Source organism: Haplochromis burtoni, unplaced genomic scaffold, assembly GCF_018398535.1.
Source record: "Haplochromis burtoni strain Fernald_Lab_line unplaced genomic scaffold, NCSU_Asbu1 Contig_323, whole genome shotgun sequence".
Lineage (NCBI taxonomy): Eukaryota > Metazoa > Chordata > Actinopteri > Cichliformes > Cichlidae > Haplochromis > Haplochromis burtoni.
In genome coordinates, this window is record NW_024582684.1 from 285,798 (window position 1) to 302,924 (window position 17,127).

Consider the following 17,127-nt stretch of genomic DNA (forward strand, 5'->3'; position numbering starts at 1 on the left):
CACACACACACACACACACACACACACACACACACACACACACACACACACACACACACACACACACACACACACACAGCAACACGAAGAGCATATGGCTATTTCTCTCCTCTTTGAAGGGTTGCTTTGAAGCTATGGCACCCGTATCGATTGGCGCTCAGATGAGCTCGCTTCACCAGAGCCCTGCGATTATCTGTCGCTTTATTTCAAACAGAGCGCAAGAGAGGGAGGCTTACACACCCATCACTCACTCACACTCTCACAGTCAGTTATACACTCATACATGAAGTGCACGCGCACACACACACAAACACATACACACATACACAAACGGGGATAATGAGATGAGCTTACATGCTGAACCCCGATACTTAAGGCAAGCTGTGCTTCAGAACTGACAAGTGAGTGGTGAATGTTAAGAAAGTGAGGACATAGTGAGAGAAAAAAAGACTATAAAGTCTGGCAAAGTGATGAAACTTAAGAGAAAAAAATTCTTCCTACGGTTCTACGCTGATTAAAAAAAAACATACCTCTTTTTCCATAGGCATTATGCAAATCAGTTTGGCAAAATGAGCATTTACTGGAGTGGAGTCGGTGTAAAAAAGATTGTGCTTGGGGTCAATGCTTAACACTGATTGTCATCTTTTTTTAAAAAAAAAACTGGAAAAAACACAGCTGAGGTCCGATAATAAAAGTTTGGTCACCATGGTCTGCTTTTAAAGTCTGTAGGGATTATACAAAGAGGGAATTTCTGCCACATGCCCATGGGAGCAACACAGGGAGTGAGCCAGGGTGATATGAAATGTTAATGGTCTGCTCAGGGCAGCAGAACTTCATAAAAGTCTTGATTTAGAAACAGAGGCTTTCAGGAACAACGAAAATTGCCGTAGCACACAGAGAGAGGCACACATGTGGCCATGGCTTGGGAGATGGAGGGAGTTGTCTACCAATTGGAAGGCCGGTGGCTCAATCCCCGACTCCTCTAGTCTGCATATTGAATTATCCTTGGGCAAGTACTGACTTCTTAGTTTCTTCTGGAGTGTGAGTTGGGTTAAACGTGCTCAGGCATACAGGAATAGGTGAATGAACCCTATAAGTGCTCAAACATTTATGTTTATATGCTCCTAAAAAAATTAAGGGAACAATTGAAACTTTATTTTTGGTGGGATTTTGAACTCTGCTCTCGACTCCGCTGACTACTCTTACATCATTTTGTTCTCAAAAGGTTACACAATGCACGCCGGTAAAGATTTTCAGGTTGAATATTTCATTCACAATCCAATGTATGATGTAAGTGTTCCCTTAATGTTTTGAGCAGTATATTTGAGGGTGAGGTTTGAGTCAAGATTATCACTCTTGGATTGACACCAATACTCAAGCATTTAGCAGAGTCTTTTCACAACATCTCACTTCCTTTTCTTTAAGAATATCATTGAATTCTATTACATACAAAGGGGGCATCCACAATCTCATATTTCATGCATGATATTGCAAACAGTTACCAAACCACAAAAACTTAAAGATATCCTCTAACCACACCGCTGAACTCTACACAACAAGTGCTCTCATTTGATTTTGTTCACATTCTTCATAGTAATGATTTTTTCTTTCTTTCGTTTTTTTTTCTGCACCGCTCCAATTCTCTGAGATTAAATTTTTCATCTCAAATCTTACACCCATTACCTGCACACGGTTAACTGTCACAGCATATCTGCCGGGGCACACTTAACAGAGTGGACATTACATGCAGCTGTTTGGTAACAAACACAGTTTTCTTTCGGCTACACTGTATGTTAGAGTATGCACAGAATGGGGCTGAGTATGGATATTGCACTTGGAAAACTAGGAAAAATAATGAAGTGACTGATTAGTGCACAAAACACTTGCTGCCTGTCTGGTTATGCAGAGCGTGATGTGCATGTCTAAATGTGTAAGCATGCGAATATTTGTATGCGTGTGTGTGCAAGAACAAAGGGGGTCTCGAGAGGTTGCGAGGGGGATGTCTGGGTGAGTAAGTTTATTAGCTGAGGTGGAAGGTTTATGTGCATAAGTGCACCTCCGAGAACCTGAAAAAATGAAAATGTGGGTGTGTGTTTGTGTGTGTTCGTATGTGAGCAAGAGGCAGAGGGAGGGAACTCTGTGTGTGTGTGTGTGTGTGTGTGTGTGTGTGTGTGTGTGTGTGTGTGTGTGTGTGTGTGTGATAAAAACCACTGCTGACTTATTTACACTCTGTGCTACACATAGCAATTAGCCCACATGAAGACCGTGTGTGTGTGCATTTATGTGTGTATTTATATACTCGTTAGGTCGGTATCCAACCATTGCTATCAGCAGTAATCTTGACTCAGCATCAATAATGACCCCATTAGTCACAAACCCCTACTGGTGCACACTCATACACACAAACTTAAATGCACACATACACAGACTGCCAGATGGACACGTCCTCTTATTACTGTTTGTGTGTATGTGCATGTAAATCACATGTGACATTTTCTAAAGGGACACAAAGGCTATACAGACACAAAATTCAACGTATAACACTTGGTTCGTCTCATTTTTACCCATGAACCAAATGACGCTTGGAGAATCAGTCGTTTTCACACCATCGACAATGCAGCCAGACAGATTTTTTAAAAAAACGTGTCATGTCATTTCAGCAGAGTTATGTCACTGAATTTCAGCAAGGTCGAAGTCTGTGGTAAAACTTATCCACCATTAGGTTTTAAGTTCTCAGTTCTTATTCAAATCTGACCTTGAACCTTTTTTCAATTTGATTGTGGGTTTTTTTTAATCTATAGCCGTGTGCATCTCATTAAATATGCATAAATGTGTCTTTTGTTTTGATAATATCTTTTATGTATGCAATTAATTGTATGCATGCACAAAAGAAAGTTTCCATTTGACTTTCACGCTGTAAGAAAGGACAAAAACACAGGACAAAAAAGAAAACACCCTGAGTGTACTTGGAAGGATGTGCAGAATCATATTCAAATGTACAGCAATTTCACCCAGTTTGACACCTTGTTATCTTCTTCGTACTACGGTGCAAGTAGTTAAAGTACAGTTTCATGCATGTTAATAGATTCGTCGTTTGCTGGCATGAAAGAGAGAGAGAGAAGGATAATGTGAGAGAAAGTAAGGCAGAAGGAAAACACAAGGGCAGGAAGCTGAATAATAAATAACATAATGGCTGTATAATGATCTTAAATATAAAAACACAAATAGAGCCTGGCTAAACGCACACAGACAATCTGGTGAAAAGAGAGAGATCTGGAGAAAAGCTGCGTTGCTGACGGTGTAAAGGTCAGAGGTCATGTGTCAAGAGTTAAGACCCAGTCAGCGAGACCGAAACCTCGCAGGAGACCTCACCTCTGCCAGCCCTCCGCCTGCAAGGGTATGTGTGTGTGTGTGTGTGTATGCTGGAAGTGCATGCGTGTCACAGTCATCCATATGCACATTTACATCACATTTCAGTTACGGATGTGTGTGTGTGTGTGTGTGTGTGCCAATCACAAAGCTCACAGTAAGTATGTGATCCTTCCTTTATATGTCGCATGTGTGCGCGTGACCCCATGCCCTACATCCTGACAGGAAGAGCCAGCAGGCTACGTGGGGAATGTTGGACCCCGAGGTGTCAATCACAGATTTAGATTGACAGACGAGTTAGCTAGCGCTGCTCTCACATTCACCCACACACTCTCCCTCTCAGGACTGCACTCTGTCACTCTCTCAGGCTGACTGTCTTTCACTCCCTCTTTCTGTCTCTGTCTCCTCTCCATCTCTTCATTTCTCCTTGTCTCTCTTTTTTTGTCTGTCTCACAGTCCACGTCTGTACACTCACATGCTGTTTTTCAGTTTGTGAACCCCCCTTCCTGCCCTACCACCACCACCACCACCACCATTCGCAGTCACTGCCTGTCTCTCAGCTTGCCTCTCCTCTTTTTCTATGACAGATGGGTGCCTCAGAGGATTTCTGTTTCTGTTTTCTCTCTATCGCAGTGCATGTCCTTTCTTTGGTTTTCTAGTTTTCTTCAAAGCACACGATGGTGGTCATTCATGCATGCACACATTTGTGATGAATGTGTGTCAAACATCTGTCTGTTTAAATGTGGCTTCATGACTGTTATTGTTTTGCTGTCTCTGAAAAAAATGCAAAAAAAAGGTATTTTAGACTTCTGACTGTGAAATACGTGCATGCTGTTAATGGTTTTAAATGTTAAAATGAGTTTTAAGATGTTAAAAAGAAACCTAAAATTACTGTTTAACAAGTAATGCTATTTGTTCAGTTATTCAAATTGGTGCTGGATTAAACCTCCTCGTATGTGGATGCCAAGCTTGGGTTGAAGATTTTTTAGGTAACGTGTTTATAAGTGGAGTCAAATTTAACATATGTGATTGAAACTAAGCAGAAAGTAAGTGTCTCTCTAACTATTATTCCACAGTTTTAAAGAAAGTGATCTGGATCTACGCGAAAATGTAACAGGTTTCCTTTTTTGCCTATCCTCCACATCTCTAAACCATTTTCATCAGAGTGATAGTTTTTGAATCATCTTGCTAACAGACAAATGGTATCAGTCGTACCAGTGCCTCTGCATAGGAATTAAAGTAACAACAACGGCACGCAGAGAGTGATCCAAGGACACTGTCCTGCTTCCTAATGTTCACATAAAGGATTTGGAGGTGTACCAAAAGTTAATGAGTACTTCAGTGCCCGAGTTCCACCTTTTCACCAAGATTTTTGAAATTTGGCTGTGTAGTTTATTCTTATCCTGCTGACAAGCAGGCAAACAGCACTGGACACTTTATTATTTTGGAAAAGGAATAAAAAAGCATGCAGGTCATAATCTTAAGGAATTGTGCTTTCAACCACTTTTAAGAAAGCAGTGCTGGGCTAATGCAGCTCCAGTCTTGAGATGACATCACAGAAGAGAAAAAGTCCTTGAGCTCCAAGGACCATTAGATAACTATATTATCCAAGCTAGAAATATGGATAATTATATAATATTGTATAACTCAATCCTGTCTGGTTCTTTATATACAGACGAGATCTGAACACTTGGTATGCATTTTTTTTTAGTAAATCAAGTAATTCCATAATAGGTGAATTACTACTATTACTCTTTGGAAAATAGTTCTCAGTGTAAGCAGAGTGTAACAGGTCTAAATAGTGCAAACATCACTCCAAGTCAGTGAACACACTTTACAATAAATGCGTCCAGGTGTGATCGCAGATTAAGTCACCTGAAAACACAACTATTAGCACTGGTGCACAAATAATCACGTGTTTCCAATGTACTGAAGACTCAGTTCTACAGAGTGATGTATGATCTGCAAATCTGTTGCACTGAACTAATAGCTGTATAATAATCATACTGCTTATCTCTACAAACATCCAGAAGGAGCAAATATCTTCTGATGTTTTACCTTTGCAGAGATGTCAAATCTGTCCTCAAAACAGGATAAATTGCCTGCCTTGTTGTATAATCAGGCGTCAGTGGTGACTTCCTTGTTTGCATCTCATTTTCTCACTAGTACCTGTAGCCGCTCGCCCATTCCTCGCAGCCCGTTGTGCTGTTATGATGTAGTTATTTTTGGATTTGCAGGATAAGTTGCACTATATGAGAAATTTTTTCATGGCACACTTGTAATATATTTATATATCTGAAAAATAATTACTGTATGTTTAAAATAAAATGTATCTGTGAATATATGTTCTGTTTTTCACTATGGCACTCAGCCAGATCTTTAATGATGATCCGTGTTTCCTCTTTGGGGTCAGTATAGTGTGTAACTAGTTTATTAGTGGGTGAAAAACATTCACAGTGACCATTTAGCCTCAACTTTTGCCCCTCACAAGGCCCTCGGGGCTTGACTGTTGAGAGAGTTGGTTTTAAATAAAAATGAGACATGGGGAAATCTTTATGCTTATCAAAGAACACAAATTGGTTTCTGGTCAGCGTGCGAATGCATGTTTCACCTGAAACTGACAGAATGAATTCCGGTGTCTGCGATGTGTTAATGTGAGAAAGTGAGAAAAGGAGGGAAAGTAACGGAGAACTGCGTTCAGTTACATCTGAGCACAGGGCTGATCTGTCAAACTATATTCAGAGACTCTTTTAAAAAACATAGTGTAGCCTCTCCTTCTATTCTATACTCTGTTCACATTTTTCTTATTCTATCTCATTCTATGCTCCCCTGCATAATCTTCTCTGTCTCATCCTTTTCTTTGCCGTCATCCTCTGATTCCATTTCCCTCCCTTCTCGGCCTTCTTCATCTCCCTGTGTACTGCTCTATCTTCCATCTGCTCCCCCCCACCAACCCACCCGGCCCCCTCAGCCCCCCCCCCTCGTCATCGCTTTCCTTTCGTCTCGACACCTGACAGAGAGAGGATCCAGCAGTAAATCTCCTAAAGCACAGTCATCCACCATTGTTCACACCACAAAGCTGGAGAGGTAGAGAGAGAGTGAAGAAAGATAGTGAGATGGGCGAGGGAGACATTGAACGGTAGTTTGTTGAGAAGGAGAACAAAAGATACAAGATAACAAAAAGACAAACAGACACAAAATGGCCTGAGACGCAGGCGGTGGTGATGGGGAAACAGACACTGATGGAAGTGCTAAAAGAATGATGGAAGGGAAGAGACAGTGCGGGAGGGAGATAAAGACACAAGCTTTCACTTACTGTAACTCACACAGAGCAGACAGTAGTCCATCCTTACACACACACACACACACACACACACACACACACACACACACACACACACACACACACACGCAGAGTGTGGCACTTAGCAAAATGATTAAAATTCCCTTTGGGTCAGAAGACATCCTTCCTGCCCAAGCAGAGAGGAATGTCTTGGACTAAGCTCCTTGGGCAAAAAGCTCAAACTTATGGAGGCCCACCACTCAGCTCTCGATGATTCACTTAAAGCTGCGAGTCTGCGCATGTATGTGTCAGCATGTACAGATTTGCGTACATGCATCTCTCGTCTGTGTGCTTTCATTTCTGTTTACGCACACAGATCTGTCCTTGTGCATGAGTCTACACTTGCATTCGTTTCTGTGTACTTGAGATTGTGTTTCTATGCGTGTGAGTGTGTGTGACAGCGGGCTGGGCAGAGTGTCCATAGCCGGTGGTTTATGGCTGCTGAGGTCTGATTACATTGGTGTGACTGGAGGGGTGAGCAGACTGGTAGTTCTATCTGTCTTCTGTGTGGCTGACTGAACAGACATACAGCGAATGGAGGCGACTCAGCCAGAGACACTTGGCCTGCCTCCCAGAGATCTTGCAGAGTTACAGCCACATAATGGATTCACACAAGAAAACACATCTGATTCATACTTGATTTGCAGGTTCTGTGTCTGTCTATGAATTTGATAATTATTTAAGTTGAAAGTGTTGACCCATAGTGACTGGGGAGTTCGACGCTTGTGTTTCACACATGCAAATCCACGCGTAACAATATTAAAATAACTACCTTTTCTTTAATGCTTCACACTTGAGTGGCTCCAGTGATCTCTCACAATCAAGTTGGGGTCAAGTTAGAGAAAATATTTTTATACAATAATAATAATTCATCATTCTACTCTTACCTGACTGTGTTAGCAGGCAGGCAGCACTACCAGAAGCAGATAACCCCTGATTTATGACACTGAATCGTATGAATAAGATCTGAATATATTTACTGGTGAATAAAATTTCACAAGTCAGTTCTATGGGCAAGCACACAATATAATTCAAACAAGCAAATGAAAGAAACACTTGATTATCTTTCCTCTTCTGCACACGCAGAACATCTCTATTCTATTCTAGATGATACTTGCTTGTCATAGATATGTGGTTATAAATGTTAAGTCGAATGATCATCTTACCTAATAATCTCTCATTTACTGAAACAGTTCTAATATATAAAAGCAGCAAATAAGTGCTTTATTGAAGATGGAGATGGGAAATGCATGCAAATGTACACTAACTTTTAACTAACTTATTAAACGCGCCTAATATTTTGTTTTCACAGATTTTTTTTTTAACTTTTCAGAATTGCTCTCGCTACATTCAGTATATCATTTTTAATTAACAGCCAAATTTTTGTGCCAGCAACTGCTTAAGTAAGCTCTTCTGTAGCAACTTGTATTACTGACTCAACGATGTGAGCCTCCACTCTCCTTTTAAGTCTTATGTTAGATTTTGGACCAGGGAGTTTGGTTCACTTTCACTTTAGAGCAGCCTGAATGTTAAATTCAGTGCAGTTAAATTTTAGTTAGGAAAAAAAAGACTGAAACATTCTCAGGATCGCAGCGAGCCAACCTAAGCTGTATTAATGACTGCTAAAGCAAAATGTTGGCAAGGTTGTACAGGTACCTGGAACATTCCAACTATGATTTTAATTAAGTTTCAGAGTACTGATGTGAGGGTCGGTCTGTTTTAACTTTGCTTAAAATGAAGGCAAGAAGTTGAAAAGCTGTTAGTTTCTTTTACATTTTTAGCGCATTAGCTGGAGCATCACTGGATCCCAGTGGTCATACATGAACCTTAAGTGTTAGTTGTTGCTACTGCAATAAACCTATTCCTACTTGTTAAGTAAACATGATCTAAAAATATATATATTTTTGTGTTATTCTTAAAAAAAAAAAAATTCTATTCTATTCTATTCTGTTCTAATTAAGCCACTTCAAGTCAATTTAGTCCAAAGAGTCTGAGCTTTATATGGAATGAGGTACTGTTTGGAGGTGGCCTTGCTTAATGATACCCATGGTGGATTTATGTAATACACAGAGGGATAAGGCAGAGGTAGCATGTTTTATCTTGCGAGTATAAGTGTGCACTAGCAGACTGCTGAGAGAGGTAGAAGTGACAGAAAGAGGAGAGAGGGGCTGGTAGAGATTGTGAAAAGGGGGCAGGGGGGTGGAGGGTTGGGGGAGTGTTGAACAGAACAGAAGGCAAGATGTTGTTACATTTACTGAAAAACAGCTAAAAACCCTCTGTGCTCCGGAACTTTGAAGAAGAGAGAGGAGAAGGGACAAAGATTGGGCTAATAGATAGGCGTGCATGAGAGAGCGAAGGTGAGAAATGAGAAGAGAAAAGAAGGAAAATAGACACGAAACCAAGAGCAATTGAGATGGAGGGAGGGGGTGAAAGGTGGGAAGATGGACAGTGATGTATAGGTGTGCCGAGCGGTTGAAGCGCAGGTTTACTCCCAAGTGTGTGCAATGTATGAAATTAGAAAGAACAATGTGACGTAAAGTGATGAGGGAGACTCGGATGCCTGATGTTGTTTCTGTTCGCTTCCACTGCATCGGAAGGGAACACCTTCCACTAGTGTGTTTGTGTTTGACAGAGCGAGAGAGGAGAAAAAAAGACAAGTAGGCAGCAAGAGAGGGTAATAAAAGGAAGATAATGAGAAGGGAAACTTGTGTGTGGATGCGTTTTGAGCGTGTTAATGTGCAATCGCATGTGCACGTGTGTATAAGTGAGTGCACGTGAGTGTGTATATTCGATTTCATGTGAATCCTAAATGTGGATGAAAACCAAGGCTTTAGGATTTTAATCAGCCCCATCTGAACGCTTTATGGCAAGTCTGAAAAGCTTTCATGTAGAGTTTCTCTCACGCTCACACACATACACACGTAGGCACACACAAACACACATAGCATTCCCTCATGCCTTCTGTTCTAAATTTACACCTAACACGAGCAGGAGAATGGGGGAAGAGGAGAAGCAAGGTAAGAGAGCGAAGAAAGAGAGTGGAGGAAGAGTGGTGGACGAAAGAAGTATGGGGGAGGGAAAAGGACACGAGCGAAGAGAAAGTGCACAGGGGAGGTAAAAGAAGTGTAGACAGAAATAAGGGGGGAAGCAAATCTAAAAGGAGAGCAGAGGGGGGAAAAGAGAAAAGGAGAAGAGCCAAATTTGATTTAGACAGCGGCCAGGAGACATGGAGAAAGGGAGGGATGGAGAAGTTCGATAGACTCGGGAAGAGAGGAAGGGAGAAGGACAGCGGTATATTAGTCAAGGTGTCCAGTCTATGTATTGCCTGCTGTGCAATACCACCCCTCTGATTTACTCTGCCGGGTGACTGATGAGAGGGAGGAAGAGAAGGAGGGATACAGAGATGAAGGGATGCGAGTGGAGGGAGGTCTCGCAACGAGCGTTTAGGCCAAATTAACGGCACCTCATAAATTAGACTAACAGCCAAATCGGAGGGGCTGGATGGGAGGGGCTGTGTTTGCGTGTGTGTGTGTGTGTGCGTGTGCAAGCGTGTTTTTGTATACACAACTAAGTATGCTTTGTGCATGTATAGTATGTGAATGATGACATGTCAAGAGGGAACAATTTGAACCAGTGCAAACAGATTACTCTGATAAAGCAGTGATATCCAGCCGCTTACTCATGCAAACACAATCTTCCCTTGATTACTGAACACACTGAAGCCTTTTCTCCTGCACGGTGCGCTCGTAAACTGAAACACTGTTACACATCGAGGATGCTGAATTTAAGTTGCCCACCTTTTTCACTAATAGTACGTTTTACCGTAAAGCAGAATGAATGTGAGACTAGAAAAAGACTAAAAAAAACAAATTAACTGAATTACATGAATTACGTTTCGTTAATAAAATAGCAAGGACATATTAAATGTAAACGAAACTCGCTGCCTGCGCAAAATGTTCAGAGACAATTCAGTTTGGTTTTATTTCTATGGCGCCATATTGTAAGGTAAAGATAATAATGTACAATAAAACAGAGAAACAGAGAAAACCCAACGATCATGCGACCTCATTTGAGCAAACACTTGGCAACAGTAGGAAGGAAAAACTCCCTTTTAACAGGAAGAAACCTCTGACAGAACCAGGCTCAGGGAGGGGGTGGCCATCTGTCGCGACCGGTTGGGGGTGATGGGAGGAAGAAATGATGAAAAACACTCTGAGGAAGAGAGCCAGAGATTAATAATAACTAATGATTGAACGCAGAGTGGTGTGTAAGCACATAGTGAATACGTAAAGATGAATACATCAGTTAGATGTTCACCTTTTCATGTCGTATAACACCTTCGCTCCTAGCAGCTGAAGAATAAAAAATGCTTTCACAGGCTTGTTAAGGTACTCGATCAGGGGGAAGTCGAGTTCTGGGTTGAATGTCGAAAATTATGATGATTTCTTGAGAAATCAACATTAAAATCAACGTTAACCATTAACCCAGACTGTGCTCTCAGGTCTCTTCTGTGTCTAGTTATCTCCCCCCTGCCTACTTTTTCTTATATAGTAGTACGACATCACACTCCAACATTGTTATGACTCCAGTGAATCAAATAAAGACAACAGATACATTTAGTCCTTTTCAAAGCTGTTAGAAGTATATTTTATGGGTGATGGGGGTTACAGTTGGGGATGTTCACCTCATATAAGGCTTGGTGCAATTTTTACCCCGTTATATAATATATGTTTTATCCTACCTTTCAAGCTACACACAGCATAAATCCCACCTCGTATACGTTATTTATGTCACTCCCTTTACATTCTAAAGAAATGTTAACTCTGTCAGAAGTGCAAGCACTTGCCGATCGTTGTGTGATTACAGCACTGCTGGACGGAGTGAGATACTAATACAAAAACACACACACACGCACTTATGCACGCACACTAACCCACCCACACACCAATCTTGGCAGTGTAGAGTTGATGTTCAGAGTGATTAAAGTGGCATGCTTCTGAGTGTGTCACCTGGGTGCTGCTGTATCTTAAATCAGGACAGTGGGGCTCAGATTGGGTATTGACTGGCCTGCAGAAGTCTCCATCCATCACGCTGAGAAACGATAGCAGCGAGGCCGCCCTGATGTAGCCATATACCACTGATGTTGCTCGCTGGCTGGCTAAGGTGACGTAAGGTTAGGGTTATGGCACAGACCCTTATTTATACTGCGTGGTGCGCAGGCAGAGAAGTGAAGCACACGGCCAGATGTGGACTGACAGGCAATGCGTCTGCCGTCAAGATACGGATAAGCACATGTTCACAAGCTAACGCGAAGGCAAGCGTACCTGTGACAAGCACAGGCTGACAAACACATGCTCAGACATGCAGCAGTTATAAGAGATAAGGCTTCCTGTTCTGTCTCCATCCTGTTGTCTCTCACTCTCAGTGACATAAACATACACGCACAGACGAGCACATGCACACACACATGCACAGATGTAACTCTCTGTCTTGAGGGTCTGAGCAGCATCTTTTGACTGTGTGCCTAATGATAATAAATGAGCCATCATGGGTGGGGAGGGAGGCACTAAGTCATCCCCTTCATCGACAGGAGGAAGACTGGGAGCCCCAAGGTCACCCCACTGTCAGCATCACTCTCCCTAATGACTTCTCCTGCTCCAGCACATACACACATGCATGTGCACATACATCGGCACACACAAAGTGCACCCCACCATGTTCACAGTCATATACCTCTCACCTACACATGTGCATATAAATAGAGATGTGCACACACAAAGAGTGTTATAGTAGCAGGAGTTGTATAGCAGAGCTGAATATCGCAAGGAAGGGTATTAAGCATGCAAGTTTGACATGAGGCTTTTATTTTGAAAATGTTATTTTTCTTTCATTACTTTCATTTGGGATTAAAAATATCATTTAACTTAAACAAAGTTAATGTTTTGATACTAGACGTACCTGGGGCATAGTGTCAGGCAGGGCAATCATTTCACCCAGTGAGTATATGTTAAAGGAGAGTCTGAAGAATTTTAAAGATGTGAAAAGTTCATATGGTTGCATTTGGCGAATAAAATTTTGAACTTGAACTTGAAACAGGTTAGATTAGAACATTTCTGAGAAGTCAGAAAAGGTCAGCTGAATTTGCAATATCAAAATGTGTGTTACTAATCTTGTAATCTTGTTAATTACCTAACACTAAGCCCCCCTACCCCTGATATTTATCTTCTGACCTTTTGGATTGTGAATCCCCAGGCTGCAAAACACTCCTCTAATTTTCTATAATTTCCTTAAAATGCACAAATAGCCTTCTTTTTCTACTCAAAAACATTTTTAACAGTCTATCAGTCCATTACCGTGTTAAGTGAGGCACACTGTACCACTGCCCTCATGGTGCAATGTGTACAGAATATCACCAAGCAGCTTTCCCCTTTAGCAAAACAGCGCTCGATCAGATCAGGAAAGAGGAAGACAAGCAGTGGATAACTGATACATGTCTCTATAACCTTCCTGACCCTCCTGACTTCCATCCCTCTCCCTAATGAGCTGCCATGCACTGTCATCTCTCAGAGGCACAGATCAGAATTCAAATCCATAGAGGGTGGCCAAGTGAATTCTTCCAGCCAAAAGAGGCGAACTAAAGCATTCCAAACCAGCGAACGTTATTAGCGCTGTACTAAAAATGTAAATTTGTGGGAGAGATGAGGCATCAGTAGACACAATGGAGAAATGAATAGGAACGTATAACGCCTTCACTTTTAACCGTGGGAATTTTTTTCACACACACGCACATGTACATGCATGCAAACATGCACGGGCACACGCTTACATACGTTGCAAGTTTAGGCTGGAGCTGTAGAAAGCTAATTTGCACCACATTGAAATGCATCTCAATTAAAGAGAAACACATCGAGGTGCCAGGGGAGGAGAGAGATGTGAGAGAACGGGAGGGAGGAACGGGGTGTGAAACAGATAGTGTGTGAGAGTATGAGAGTAATAGAAGGCTGGGTGGATTGGGGGGTGGGGGGTGGATGAGCTCAACTGGCAAGGGAAGAAGAGAGGGAGAGGAAAAACAGAGGAAGAGAGAGTATTTTCATCTCCTTCTCTTGGAAAAACATCTCATTTTGGGATGAATCAGATTTAGAAAGGGTGTTAGGAGGTTCAGGCGCAGCTAAAATCCTAACTAACTTCAGCCTCGTTATCACCACCTCTTTGGTTTGGTGCCAGCACGCCAGGGCTGTCCCTGCAAAAACTGTGTGTGTCCGTGTGAGTATGACTGTGTTTGTACTCAGATATTTTTAAGCCCAAGGCCATGTTCTGTTTGACAGAATGGGTGGAGGACAAGCAAAAGACACAATGAGGTTTTACCTAAGTATGTAACCAAATGTGACTGTGGGCCTGCATCAATGAGTTTTTGGTGTTAAATTCTTCATTCCTCATTGTCATATTTGTCCACGCTGAAAATTAGATAATGCGCATAAGTACATGTGTGTGTGCGCTGTTATGTGTGATTTAGTAAGTGTGCATCCGAGAGAACAAACAACATCCGGAGGAAAGGAAAAAAAGAAAAACATACCCAATCTGTCACATGGAAAAAATCAGGATTTGCTTCGTATGCCTCTACCATTTTGCATGGGTTGTCATGTTCTAAAAAACTGTGGTGATGCTCTCAGCCCACCATCTTAATAACGCCACCAAATACAAGCAGGGACATTTGTCCTGCTGTCAAGATACTTAACTTCTTCCTTTAACCTGGTGTTTGCCTCCGCTCAAAGACACTAGAACTTGCACATATCTCAAAATGAAAAGCACTGTGGGAAATGAAGTGCTTTTAATCTTCTTCTGTTTTAAGATGTAGTGCATTACCATCACAGCATCATAACCGTGATGTAATATACCTACCTCCTTCAGCGTGAGCGATAATCAACTGGTCAGCATTATAGCTATCATTAAGAAGAACCACAATAGGACTGCCATCATCATCATCATCTTGACTGCCATCAGCGGCAGCATATCAGCACATCATCTGAGACTACATCTCATTTTCACCTGACGAAAAAAAAACTGATGGGGGTTATAAAGGCTAAATGTTTGGCTCGTTGCATGATTGCCTGTCCACGTCTACAATGAGGTTCAAATTCTCCACTGAAACATCTGTGTGAATCCCAGAACTGAAACTCATCTAAACAGAGTGCAGGAGGCAAATTGAGGAGGTACGACAGAGGACAATTTCCCACTGAAATGAATTTTCTTTGATACATTATTACTGTTACGGTAAATGTAGCTAGACAACACGAAATAAATTCTGATTATTGAATATCCTGAGCCCGCCGACCGGCGGCAAGACGGTGGCCTTCGTGCGTTTTCACCTCGGCTTTTCGGCCAGTGCAGCGTAAGTGCAAGTGAACCCCGGCACTTTCCACTCATGTCACCTAAGTTACAAGCTGCCTTCATATGTGTTTAAATCTATGCTCTTGTTTGGTCAGTCCTCTTAGCCTCTTCTTGTTTATGCTCGCAGGTTGTATAGCTAAAATAAGCAGTGGCCTTCTTTCATATACACCTCAAGCTGGTGACAAGCATGTCAAAGCCAAAAGAACCAAGTGTGTTTCAGTGAAGACCCTGACAGCTAAATATATAAATATATAGGCTAAAAAGAAAAACTGCTTACATGGGTTTTCCTTTTTCCTTCAATACTTTGAGTTAGCATAATCTCTCCCCCTCTCTCTCCTTCTCTCTGTCCCTCTTTTCTTTATGCTCACTTATTCTTTCCTTGCACACACATGACTGAGCAGATCCGGCTCACACAAACAGCCACTAAGACGCACACACATCGGGGCACACACATTCTGGGTCGCATGCTTCACAATGACAGCCCCATACTGTACTCGGACAATAAACCACATCAGAAAACTACTCAGACAACCTCTGAAGGCACTTTGTCTTGTCTTCTGTGTCTTTATGGCCTCTCAATCTGGCCTTGATGACACCGCTTATGAGCCTTTAAGCAGCCCTCTGTTGTGCATGGCCTGACAGATAGAGTTGTCATTACATTAAGTAGGGACTCTCTATTAGTGCAAATGGTGGCACATAACCAGATAATCGGCTGTGGACAGCAAGTGTGGCTATGTGGGAGGTGAGATGCTAACGGATGGTGTGTGGGAGAGTAATGTTTTATGTTGGAGGAAGTGTGATATTTCCATTATAGACAAGCTTAATTGATAAACAGGACAATAAAAGCAGAAAATGGCCTCATAGATTTGTGCCTACAGCACAGGCAGTTGTACTGTAGGATGTCACTATGTATATAATAAGTAGTAATGGCACTGACAATAATAGCATATTAAGTAGAGGCTTTAGAACACTATCAGATAATGTCATCATTGTAGGGAATAAAAAGACTAATAAAATCCCCCTCATAAAAAGGAGGGAAGCAGCGCTTTCCCTGAGGGATCCCTGCGTTCCTTTCTTCTCACACTCCTCACTCATCTCACCTAATCTCCCCACCCCCCAACTCCCTCACCCGGCCGGCTGTATTTTACTCTCACCGCCGTCCGTGAGTGGAATACTGACACCACTTCTAATTGTCACAAATAGCCACGTTTAAGTCCCATGCATAATAAGCGAGAAGTTAAAATGTAGAGGGAGCAGCGGAGGAGCTGCGCTGCACACGCTCGTTTTCCGCTTTTGGCACAAAAAGACAATTCATAAAACACTTCTTGAAGTGTCTGATGGTGATTATTAAAAGAATAAACCAAAAAGAAAAAGACAAAAGTACTCGGTGTTTCAACACACTGCCGATATGGACCATTACAGCGAACCAGAATGGGGCACTTTGGGATGTTTTCCGCAAAAAATGAGGAAGGAAAAAAACATCAAGCAACAATTCCGGTCAAAGTGTACTCACCACAATATCCAGATCAGCGCACGGTGTATGGAGAATCCCGAGGAGTTTCCCGTGTCTTTCTTCGCCCCAAGTTGAAGACAGCGATCAGATGCGGTCCCACAGTCCCGACTGAACTGCAAAGAGAAAAGGTAAGACCACATTGACAAAAAAGCACGTCAGCCAGATTCCCACATCTCGGGCGGCAATCGAGGTCAATCTCCCCCCCACCTACCCACCCGAAAAGTAGATCAATAATTACACACGTATATCTTTGTAATCCGGGGCTGTACCTCTTAAATGAGGCGGGATGACCACCAGAGAGTAAAAGAGACCGTTAAAGGACCGGGAAAGGCAGCGGCTGTCAGATTTGACTTCAAACTGATGCTGACGATGCGCACAGAGATAAGCTCCGGAGGGGAGAGAGCGAGAGAGGGAGAGAGAGAGAACGAGAGAGAGAGGGAGAGAGAGAGGGAGAGAGAGACGAGCCCACGGAAGTGAATTATAAAAATTCACCACTTGAAAGTTTCTCTAGTAG

At 42.2% G+C, this 17,127-nt stretch overlaps 1 protein-coding gene across 25 annotated transcripts in view; it reads right to left on the bottom strand.

Moving 5' to 3' along the window:
* The window catches only part of ptprdb (protein tyrosine phosphatase receptor type Db), a 163,662-nt gene extending 146,950 nt beyond the window's left edge, over positions 1-16,712 (bottom strand). For all 25 annotated transcript variants that reach the window (XM_014339939.2, XM_042228437.1, XM_042228435.1 and 22 more), the window contains exon 1: positions 16,614-16,712. The gene's annotated coding sequence lies outside the window, so the exon portion shown is untranslated. The remainder of the gene's footprint in view (positions 1-16,613) is intronic.
* Positions 16,713-17,127: the final 415 nt, after the last annotated feature.